The sequence below is a fragment of the Lycium ferocissimum genome, chromosome 3 (assembly GCF_029784015.1).
Source record: "Lycium ferocissimum isolate CSIRO_LF1 chromosome 3, AGI_CSIRO_Lferr_CH_V1, whole genome shotgun sequence".
In the NCBI taxonomy this organism is placed as follows: domain Eukaryota; kingdom Viridiplantae; phylum Streptophyta; class Magnoliopsida; order Solanales; family Solanaceae; genus Lycium; species Lycium ferocissimum.
This window is the reverse complement of record NC_081344.1, coordinates 13,316,334-13,328,880: the sequence shown is the minus strand read 5'-3', so window position 1 is coordinate 13,328,880 and position 12,547 is coordinate 13,316,334. Positions and strand designations below refer to the sequence as shown.

Sequence of the window (12,547 nt, the reverse complement as noted above, 5' to 3'; positions counted from 1 at the left end):
AGTTTTTATGTTGAAGCCATGATTTTCTCAATTATATATCTTTTCTTTAAACATGGCGTATTTTACTATATATGTGGGTTATGGCTCTTTTTGTGGGAAAAAAAATAAGTGGAGAATTTTATGAGCACACTCTGAAAGAGTTAAGGGGTTGTTTGATTGTTGGTTATGAATGGAGTTACTAATATTATGTTTGATAGATTTTAATTGTTTTGTATAAAATTTAGTGCGCCATACAATGTTTACTTTCCATTTTATAGTCCCACATAAGTAAAAACATGTATAAGTTATGAGTCAATTTATGTATTATTCTATCCAGAGTAGAAGATGGAATAAATCCTACATAAATAACTAAACTTTGCATAATTAATCGCAGGATAACTCTAATTAACAACCAAACCAAATGACCCCTAACTGTTTCAATACAAAATTCAGTCAATCTTTATGGTTACGTATACTGATCCCATCTCATTGAAACCTTCATATCATATCTCTGCATAGAAGTATCAAAGATAAAATTAAAAACACAGATTAATATTATAATTAGAAAATACTGTAAATTTAACAAGAAGACATAAATTGTTGGGCTCGTGCTTGCATCTCGTTTTAAAAGAAGCACATGTTGCGGATGTACTTTCCGTCCTTGACATAAATAATTTTAATGTGTAAAAAAAATTACAAATCTTAACAAAGTTCTCCCCGGATTAATGTTTATATATGAAAAAGGGTTAAAAAAAATTATTTGATTTGTCTACCTATGTGGGGGTGGTGGTGGGGTCGGGTATCGTGGGAGTGGGTGGTGGGGTGAGGATATAATGGAAAAATGAAATATGTAACCACGCAAAAATCATCAAATCAGTGGTTATAAAAATTAGGCATTTCATGGTTATATAACTAAGGAATTACAACGGATTTACAATACAATACAACATAATGTTAAGAATAATGGAAACAAACATGGTTTTATAAAAAAATAATACAATAATGAACCACGGGAAACAACCATCCAAATAGGGGATAAGAAAATCACAAAATGGGTACATTGCTATCTTACTGTTTGCAAAACCCTATTTATATATATATCTTTTGTCCATATCTATAAACCAAAAAAAAAAAAAATCCTATTTATATTACCACCAAAGGATGTGGTGTAGCGGATGGAGATGCTTTTATCTTAACCAGAGGTCTCTAGTTTGAGCACTAGGTATGGAAAAGTCTTTGATAGGGAGCGCTTTCCCCTGAATGGGGCCCTATGTGGCGCGAATCCAGACTTAGTCAGGCTCCAATGCGGGTATCGGACACCGGGTGGGAAATTTAAAAAATAAAATAAAAACCTATTTATATATATCTTTTATCCATATCTATCTTATTTTTCATTTTATATGTGAGCTGGCGTGATTTTTTATGGATTGGGCTCCTTTCCATTTCCCCGAAGTTCTACCTTAGATTAGAGACACATGGCATGAGTTAGAATTAATGACTAAGATTTAATTGACTAAAACAAGGCCTTAACCATAGTTTATATAATTAATAACTTATGCATAAATATTTTAAAATATTTTCTCTCTCTTCGTATTTTAATATTCCATCTTGTTTTCAATCATGAAAACTCTTTAATGGTGATATTTTTCGGAACATAGACAACTCTTTCAGAAATATACAATTAACAATTGAATAATGGGGTCTATATTATGTGAATTAGTAAGCATCATAATTGAAAAATGGAAAATATCACCAATTAAATAATTGGCATATTAGGGGAAAAAAAATTAAGTGGCAAAAAATAATCGGATAAAACAGAAAAGATATTTTACTGGGTAGGAAAAGTAAATAGGAAGAGAGAAAAATATTCTAATATATTTATGGATAAGTTATTAATTATGTAATCATGGTTAGGGCCTTGTTTTAGTCAATTAAATCTTAGCCATTAATTATAATCCATGACATGTGTCTCTAATCCAAGATAGAACTTGGGGGAAATGGAGAGGAGCCCAATTCATTTTTTATATTATTTTGAATGACGGTAAAACTTCAAATGCTACTCACAAATTACATTTGAGCATTATTTTCATATTGCGTTATGATTCTCCTGTTTTCTTCCTAAAAAGGACAATTAAGTAGTACCCCTGTTATCCCATTTTATGTGATATTTGACTAGGAATGTAGTTAAAAAAGAAAGAAAGAATTTGTATGCCTTGTAATTTAAAATAACTCATTTTGGTTGTAAGATAACTGATTGTATATAAAAAAAATATATATATATACATTGTCGTGTATAAAAATTAAACTTGTAATAAAATACCAATATTACCAATTCGTGATGAGTGTGCTGACCCAAACACCAATTCGTGTGAAAAGAACTGCACAAACACCCCGGGGAGTTATAATTGTTCTTGTCCGTTAAATGGATATATCGATGATGGCAAAAATAATGGTCGTGGTTCATGTATTGCTCCCCACTCTCAGTTTCCATGGATCAAGTTCTCTCTAGGTAAATATCTTGAAAAACTTTCATAACCACAAAAACAAATACTTAGTACTAATATTCTTTTCCATGCTATAAAATGACTTGGAAGCCTGGAGTCCTCGTTATCACTCCATAAATTATTGAATGTTTTTTTTCCACTTCATTTCATACTATGTTGCACAGTTTTCTTATATAACCAAAATTTGGTTTTAATGTTTTGATTTCATACATGTACAAAACATGTGGCGGAGCAGTATTTTTGTTTTCCCATAATGTTTTTATTATAACCAAAATACGAACTCCATACTTTTCATGTAATGATTTGATCTTAGACCAAAAATTGCTCGATATTTTTCACAAATCGAGACCATTTGAATGATACAGAACGTTCTTTTATGTGTCTGAAACAAGCCACTTGGAACACCAATCTGTAAGCATACACATTCTATAGTAAAATGAATGTGTCCAATCCATTGCTTTTGAATTGAAAAAGACAATGAAAGTTCAACTCCACTAATTAGTAATTGCATTTACACAGGTATGGGAGTCGGATTTATATCCCTAGTTGTTGGGATAACTTGGCTCTATTTCAGCATCAAGAAAAGAAAATTGATCAAAGTTAGGGAGAAGTTGTTCCAACAAAATGGCGGTTTATTATTGAAGCGTCGAATCTCCCCTAACGAGGGTGGTGTGGAAGCAACAAGACTATTTACAGGTGAGGAGCTCAAGAAAGCCACAAACAATTACGCCAAAGACAAAACTATTGGTCGTGGTGGCAATGGGATAGTATATAGAAGCGTGTTACGTGATATTTGCATGGTTGCCATTAAAAAATCTAGAATTGTGGATGAGAGTCAAATTGAGCAGTTTATCAATGAGGTGCTTATTCTCACTCAAATCAACCATCAAAAAGTGGTGAGGCTCTTTGGGTGTTGTTTGGAAGATGAAGTTCCTTTATTGGTTTATGATTACGTCTCTAAAGGAACTCTTTATGAGCACATTCACAACCAACGTGGAGTGGGTTGGTTAACTTCGCAAAACCATTTGAGGATTGCAGCAAAGATAGCCGCTACACTTGCTTACCTTCATTCATTTGCATCATGCCTATAATTCATAGGGACATTAAGTCTGTCAAATAGACTGTTAACTAAGAATTTGTCTGCGCTTCACACGCTCATCAAAAGAAATCAAAATGAGGTTAAATACTTATCGATTTATTTCTTCCAATTTAGATATCAATCTTTACTCTTTGATCATTTTTTTGTTCTCTCTACTATCCAACCATAACACTATTAAATCTTTTTAATTATACACTCAAGGTTAGCACCTAAATGGAAAAAGAAAATTCAGCTCTAACAAATTCAATACCGAACAAATATTTATTGATCAAGGTTTGTTAGAAAAATCTCACACAACTTGATGATAGCAAAACGTTCAAAAAGGCAGCAAGCAATATCATTCATGAGTAAACAAAAGTTCCAATAATAAAGCCAAACACCAGCGATTAAGTGCTATTTATTCGTACAGAGGCCTTAACTAAGTGTTGGTTAATTAGTTTTACAACGGCCTTAACAATATTTTCCCATAAAATAAATAAATTCAACCATACACATAAAAAAAAAACTGCCATAAATACTTATTACGATAAAATGTTATTTACACCAGAGGTCAAACAAACGAAGACACGTGAGCTTCAAGACCATACAGTAGTAGACTTCCCTTTAGAAACACATCTAGTTTTAACCCTTTCCACAAAATGCAGACTGACACCTCTTCCAAATGCTTTTCAGTTTCTTCAGCCGCAAAGCAGGCCTTTCCAGACTTGAACATTCATCCAACTCGATCTAAAAGTATCTTCAACCGTTTTCACAACTAACTTGCCACTGTACAAAAGAGAGACAAAAAAGGTATTTCCAAATGCCAAGGTCTCACAGCAGACAAAATTATAACACTTGTCTCACATACAAAATTATCTTTCAAAGTTAAACGGGGCCTCCACATCAATCTTTCCATCATAACATTATACTTCTAAAACAAACAATGAAAGAGATAGAGCAACCTTTTATGGATATCGGTATAGTACTTGAAGAGCTTTTGATTGCTTTAAGTCAAGTGGCTTACCCTGTTTCAATTGTGGCATACAGCTGTTGGATTTATATTAGGCAGAGCTAATATTACTCTATTTAACGTCCTCGTATATTTGAATGAGAGTACAAGATTAATTAAATGGATTTTGGGTGTGGGGAGTTTTGATTTGAGTGAGGATTAAATGGAAGTGTACAGAAGCCAGAAAGAAACATTATGTGAAATTAAGTGAAGAGTATTGCTTTCTGAGTAAGTCCATATAGCTCAGAGTAAAACACTACACAATGTCTTGATGTTTTAACTTTCACCCAGGGTTTTAAAACTAAACCTAACAGTTTCATCCCATTTCAATCAAATAAATATAGTCCAAATGTAATGATCTCCTAAGTCCCAATAGAAGACGTGAAAATTACGGCAGATTCATTCTTGAACTAATAAGCCACAAGAGAAAAAGAAAGTGAAAACTGGAAGCTAAAAAGGAGGGAAGCTCAAACCTGTAAGCATAGAAAGTAGCACGTATGGTGTCAGCCAATTTATAGTTTCAGTTCTCGTATAATAGTATTTGACAATAGCATCATAAAGCAACACTCAAGAGTCAACATCGAATGTTTCTAGCAGCCGAACCATCAAATAGTATCCGAGAACTAATTCAACTCTCCTTCATATGTAGAAAATTCAGAGGTGACAAAATTAAAGGCTTGTTTCAATAAAAGCAAGTTGTACATAAGAGCACCGTAAACACTAACGCCAGCCAACAAAATTATCGTTTCAGAGTCGGGTAATTAGTATTCAAATAACACCTTAAGAGAACAAAAAACTTTGTTTCTCTCATGATCTCTCATAATAAAGGTTGGGGTTGCATTTTGTAATGTTATTAGCATCAGCTGAGTAGTATAAAACATGTAATGCAAATATGATTAAAGTGGCTCCAAAAGAAACGAAATGTAGCAAGCGGTAACTATCCTAATTAAGGTACCTTCATCGGAGGATATTTTGAGAAATGAACATGACCATGAGCAAGTTATGGGACAGTTATGCCAAACAACCAAATACCAGACCTATTGAAAATAATTGGGGGAAAAGTAAATTGATCAATGAAAAGACTTTCTTTAGATAAGAGTATAAAATAGACAGATCATGTTAGTAAAAAAGAATAATTACTTGAAATCATATAAATGCACCATGTCCTCGGGTGCTATCCTGTTTAACTGTTCATATCTTAATTTTGGCTGCAATATCTCTGAAGAAAGTCCACTTCAGCTACCCAACTTCTCATAGTAATAATCTTTTTTGTCCATACAGGTGTTAAATTACAATTAGGAATTGAGAAATTTTCCTTGTTAACATTGTCATAGTCTCATAGATGTAGCAGAAAGTTATCCTGAGGAATGAATTCACTCCCTGTGGATCCCAAAGAGATCGTAACATGACATTAGATATAATATTACTTCTGATGACTTCCAGAAATTAGATCATGACTAATCAAGCAAGTCTTGAGAGAAGTCTTACTCAAACAACTTATGGAATCTCACCAGCATCATAAGCCTCGTGATACCTCTAACTGATGTCATCAAATGCTTAAATGATGCAACAAAAAGAACTTTTAATGAATTTAACTAAGAATCAAACTTATTTTAAGATTGCGGAGAATACGTCCATGATGATAAATATTATAAACCCTTTAATACTTCATCGAGAACGGATGCAAGAGGATGTGTGAAAGATTGGTATAGCTTCAGCAAGCAGAGGCTTCTGAGCATACTGAATGTGAGAAGCATGGGCAAGCCAGGGGCATCCAATTCCACAACTAAAAATGATGTCAGATCTTTATGTGATTCCACATCTAATAGAAATATAGAACTAACTCTCCTTGGCATATTGGTTTATGAAAAAGTGCCATTAAAAGTTCTTGGGAAAGAGTCACTAAGTCTTGTGTGGCCTTTGCAATTCACTGCGACATCAAGTTTATGCATAATAAAATGATCCACGACTACAATCAGCCAAAGCAAAAGATGTAGCCGAAACCTTCCATAGATAAACGAAGAAGTTTTCACCATAATGTCGTCACCGGCTGCTGCAAAGCAAAAGATCCTCAGCATCTCTAAGCTGATCGATTCCTTTCTTAGTCGCTGATATGGATTCAAAACCCCAGTAATAGGCAAAGGAAATTAGTTGTTTGACATACACAGGAAAGCACCAAAGTGGTCCATCTATAATTAAAGACCCATTTTGCCATTATCCAGAACAATGCAACGCCACCATTAATGTGTTTCTTCCTTGGCCTCGGGACCAGGATCATAAACCAACACCGGCAATGTCCATAGAGAGAGAAAGTTTGGAAAAAATAACCCTCTCACATTCCGTTGTTTCTACTTTTATTACTACGCAAGCAGGCGTCCCACTAACATGGTGTTGCAACGTTTCACTGTTTTTGGAAGACCAAGGGAGATAAGCACCAACCTAAATAAAGATACTGCTAAATCAACAAATTCAGCAAACTAAAATAAATTTTCTTTTCGCAATGCCAGCAAACTCATAACTGGACAAAAACACCATTTGTTATTCAGAATAGGCAATGAGTTAATCCCAGCAGACCAATAAAGAGCTCAAAACTGGCAAAAAAATAAATTGAAGAAACAGGTGAATTCACAAATTTATAGCTATAAAAAAATCAACGGATCAATTCAATAAAATTTTAGTACTACCTTAAAATAAGGAGGAAAGAGATCTGCAACGCAATCACATCTGTTAAATCGTCTATCCCTCTTTTGCATCTCCATTTGAGAATAGACGACTAAACAAATTCTTCAACACCCATTATTATGCAATCTTTAGAGTCTAAATTTGAAAAATTGTAAAAATGAATTCACTTTATTAGCTTTGTGGTTTGACTGAAATCGCTGCAACCTTTTATTAACTGGCTCGGCTACCCACAATGACACTAACTTGTTCAATAAATTGCTTGGTCTTTTCTCTAGTCTCCATAGATGATATATGAAGTTCTCTGTATTTGTGCTATGTTTCTGGTTAGGGAAAAGAGGTGGAGAAGATTCCCTGATTAAGAGGTTCGGGTAGTTTGGAAGAGAAAGAGGTGTGAGGATTTGGAATGAATGAGCCAACAGTTACAATATCATTTATTAACCGGTTTCTAGGGGAAAAAATAATTTTAGAACTGCAAAAACCTGAGGAAAATGGCAAAAATCTGAGAAAATTAAAAATAAAGTTTTCTGCGCTGTAAGGCGTGCCACGTCAGCAGGCCTATGCCCGACTTTATATAGATATATAGATTAGATAGTGTTTACACAGCTAAAGTGGCAGATTTTGGAGCTTCAAGGTTAATTCCTCTAGATCAAACACATGTGACTACATTAGTTCAAGGGACATTTTGTTAGGGTCTGCGCTGAATTTCCTATCTTATTTGGCTTCTACCAAAATTGTGTTTTACTTTAAAATTAAATTCTTGGTACAAAAGAACTCTTTCATATTTATCCTTTTTCTTGGAGGAGAAGTTTTATACTTCTATAAATTGAGGATATTCCCTTTAAACAAAAACATAAGAACATCCACAATATAGTCGTTAAAGAGTTTTGTTTAGGATTTTTTATTCTCTCCATAATTTTTAATGTTTTTTTTTAAATTAGGATTTTTAATATATAGGTCAGTTGACCAAAATGTATAATAATATTATGCTTATTTTAGTATAGTTCTTTTTGTCGTCTGATTTATCGTCGTAAGTCCAAGGTTTGCAACTATTAGCATCCGCATGACGCCTGCTTTTTTCAATCCCAATATATTTGGGTACTTGGATCCTGAATAATTGTGCACAAGTCAATTGACCCAAAAAAGTGATGTTTACAGCTTACTTCTAACGGGGTTAAAACCTCTTATCCGAGCTAGAAACGATGAACAAAATAATTTGGCTGATCATTTTGTTACGTCAGTGAATAACAATCGGTTATTTCAAATTCTTGATCGTCCTGTTTTGCGAGAAGAGAGTCTTGAGCAACTCCAAAAGATGGCTGAGCTAGTGTAGAGTTTTCTTCAATTGCATGGAGAAGATAGGCCTACAATGAAGGAAGTGGCTACTAAACTTGAAGGTTTGAGGAAGTTAACTGGAATCTCCTGGTCTAATCATCAACATGGACAGGAAGAGAATGATCATGATGAATTATTTGATCTCTACATTGTTTCAATTAATTCCAATGCAAATACTCAACTTCTCAGAAGAATATATTTCGGGTATTCTATATCCTACCGATAATGACATGTAAAGTTATCTGGTACTCCTCCTGACCCCTAGCCATATGTAGGTTCCTTTCCTCAAAAGTTTGTCTAATGTTGATTTGAAGATGTAGAATAATGAATACAATAATATTTTTCGGAAAGCTAGCATCTGAATATCATTCTTAGTCCGTTGCTTTTTACATCTTAATATCTTTTTTTGGCTCAAAAAAGGAACACTAATCACTAATATTACATGAGATAGATATATGTGTCTTTACCATTTCTTTTTCTCATTATTGTAAAGATTTCAAATGGTTCAACCGATCACGTGAGGTATGGATAGTGTGATTGACTGACTTTGAGTTTTTAAGCTGTCCATCAGTTAGCTTCTCAAACTGAAACTTTCCAAATATATTACTTGGAACATTTGCACCCTGAAAATTTTGAAAGTTCATGTGCCAACATCAATATGGTAGGGAGTAAAAATGAAATCTAAGACATAGCACTATCTATCTTCAGATAGATCTGAGGAACCGTCTTTTAATATCACTTACAATTTAATATTTCCTTCCAAGAAACGGTTGAAACTTTACCTTATGTTTTAAATTGATCAACTAAAGTTCTCTGCAAATAAGATTATGGTTGTGGGTTAAAAGGAATTTGGGTGGGTCGGGTTTTATTAATTTGGGATTAAAATTGAGTTGATTTAATTAAATGACGTGGACCTCTAATTGGAGATCATGTGTCATATCTGGTATTGTAAAACCGAATTAATGAAAAATGGCATGGATGAGCCATTTTGGTAACAACGATGACATAAATGAGCCAAGCTATTGACGAGTGACATAAATGAGCCATTTTCGATAGTTCGATGACATATTTGAGCTTTTTCCATCAAATCAACTAAGATCTTGTTAATTAGCTTTTGATTGTTGTGTTTAAATTTTCAAATTATAGCAAATGAAATAGGTTAAATTTGGATTAGCTTTTAATTGCTGGGTTTATGTTTTCTAATTATGATAATGAAATTGTTCAGATTTGATTAAGCTTTGATAATGAAATTGTTCAGATTTGATTAAGCTTTTGATTGTTGGGTTCACATTTTTCAACATAACAATGAAATGATGAAAGGAAAAAGAGGTCTCTGCCCAAAAAAAAAAAAAAAAAAAAAAACCTAAGCTAGCATAAAAGAACTTGGTTGAATCTTCTCTCATGAGTTGGGGGAAAAGAGAAAAGAAGAGTGTGAGAGAAGGGAGCCATTAGAGATGGAAGAGAGAGGAAGGAAATTAACTCAGATTATTTATTTGGCTTTTTCTTGGAAAAAAAAAACTCACATTAATACAATTGACAATAAGCTATAAGGATATTTAAGGAAATTACAAAATGGATACATTGTTATCCTAAGCAAAAACCTATTTATATATACCTTTTGTCTATATATATCTTCCTTTTTTTTCATTTACAGGTGAGCTGGCGTGATTGTTTATATTATTTTCATTGATGGTTAAACTTCAAATGCTACTCACAAATTACATTTGCTCACCTTACCTACTGATAAATCTAAAGTCTAAAAACTAAAATTTGGGCAATGGCTAATGTCAACATTAGCACATGCATACAATGTACAAGCAAGCAATTCGGTGAGGTAGAAGAATTAACCATTTGTTTTAGCTGCTTGGTTTTGAGTTTCTAACTTATTTTCTTTTTTTGTGTTTGATAGTTATGTAAAAAAATATTATTCTAAAAGTATTTGTATATAATCAATTATTTTTAAACTTTTTAAATTATCAAATTCCATTTATTATAAACAGTTTCTTTTTGTTGCAATTACTTCAACTTGATAGTGTAAACAAATTATATAGTAGGTGCACAACACTTTAACTCATTAATAAAAGGAAAAAGGGTCAAATATATCTTACTCCTACTTTAGTTTATTGTTAACTTTGTTTGCGCTTAAATCAAATATCTAATAAATTCTGGTTAGGCCAAATATACCCCCTACCGTTAATAAAGTTTAAAATATCGCCTCATTTACCTAACATACGTCGTATAATAGGTGCCTACTATTGGAATTGACGACGCCACATGACATTTAAATTATTCTATTTGGTGCCTACGTGGCAATTTTTTAAGAAACAATCTGGAAAATTGATTTTATAAAAGAAATATGAAAAAAAAAATGGCTTTTATTAAAAAAACTGAAACTTTTTTATTTTAGTAAAACTCATTTTTTTTAAATATATTCTCAAAAATTGGATATTTTAGTTAAAAAATCTGGAAAATGATTTTTTTTTAAATCTGGAAAACTGTATAGTTTTTTTTTTTTAAAAATCTGGATTAATTTTAGAAAATCTGAAAAATTGATTTTTTAAAAAATTATTTTGCAGATTTTTTAATTTAAAAAAAAATCCAATTTTCCAGAATATCCTTTTTTAAGAAGCGGGTTTATTAAATCGAAAAAACATCAGATTTTTAATAAAAGCCATTTTAACATATTTGTTTTTAGAAAAATCAATTTTCTAGATTATTTTTAAAAAAATTACCCCCGTAGGCCCCACACAGAATAAGTTAAATGTCATGTGTCATCCATGTCACCCAATTCCAATGACTAGACTTGTTTATGTGGAAATATGTTATAAATGAAGGGTATTTTGAAACTTTGCTAATGTTAGGGGTATATTTGGCCCCAACTTGTAACATGAGGGGTATATTTGACTACTTTGGCTAATGGAGGGCAAAGTTAGCCAATAAGCTAAAGTAGAAGGATATATTCGACCTTTTTCCCTTAATAAAATGCAGAATTTAGGGCCAATCGTACCTAAGGGGCACGGTTCATATATTGCTTTGAGAACTTGTGAAAGAGAGTCGAGGGACAACCTTTGACTGGTGATTTGATAGGATTCTGCAATATAGGCACGACTAAACACTAGTTTTGAAAATTTGTCATCTACTCGTAAGCCTATTAACGGGTAACCGGAACCGAAACCGGTGGACCGATGGACCGGTCGCCGGTCTCCATGGCATTCTCTGTACGGCTTAAGTTTTTCAAAATATGAGACCAATTAACCGCTTAATCAAACCGCCGCTTAAAAACGGTTAACCGATCAAAATTTTTTTTTTTTTTTTTTTTTTTTTTTTTAATAATGTCGCAAGTGTGATGGGATCATTTGGGCAACGGTCCATTTTGCAAAAAACGTGCCGCCAATAGCTCCAAACAATGATTTTGCAAAACGGATTTTTTGTTGCCAACGGCCATTTTAGCCTCCAAACCCCCCCCCCCCCCCCACACACACACACAAAACTTCTTTTTTTTTATACACTTTAACCCATCCCCCACCCCTATATAAACCTCTCTCCATTTCTAATTTTAATCCACACCAATTCATTTTTCTCTTTCTCTCAATTTCTCTCTATTATAGCTACTTTGCAACAATTAGCCACTTTAAATTTCTCTCAATTAAATATTATAAAGTTTTATTCTAGTTTCAATTATTAATTTTGCAATAATAAAAAAAATTGTTGGTGGAGTTGGTGATTTTGCAACAATCCGAAGTAGCTCCAAAGCTTTGGTGGATTTGCAATTCTAGTCGCCTTCACTTTGGTGGAAATTAGTCCGGCAATTTGGTACCTTCGTTCTAACTCTATCTTTATTTTTCGCTATTTAGTTTACACAATTTAATTCTAGCAATTTAATTTGTTGCAATTTTTTTTTTTGTGATTTATTTGTGTGTGATTTAAATTATTGCTATTTAATAATGTCGAAGAGAGTGAGAC

At 32.9% G+C, this 12,547-nt stretch overlaps 1 protein-coding gene and 1 pseudogene across 1 annotated transcript in view; both read left to right on the top strand.

Annotated features, from left to right (window-relative positions):
- LOC132050698 (wall-associated receptor kinase 17-like) overlaps positions 1–8,810 on the top strand; it is a 27,894-nt pseudogene extending 19,084 nt beyond the window's left edge.
- LOC132048711 (wall-associated receptor kinase 2-like) overlaps positions 1–12,547 on the top strand; it is a gene marked incomplete at its 5' end in the record, with an annotated part of 98,085 nt that overhangs the window by 66,786 nt on the left and 18,752 nt on the right. The window lies entirely within an intron of this gene.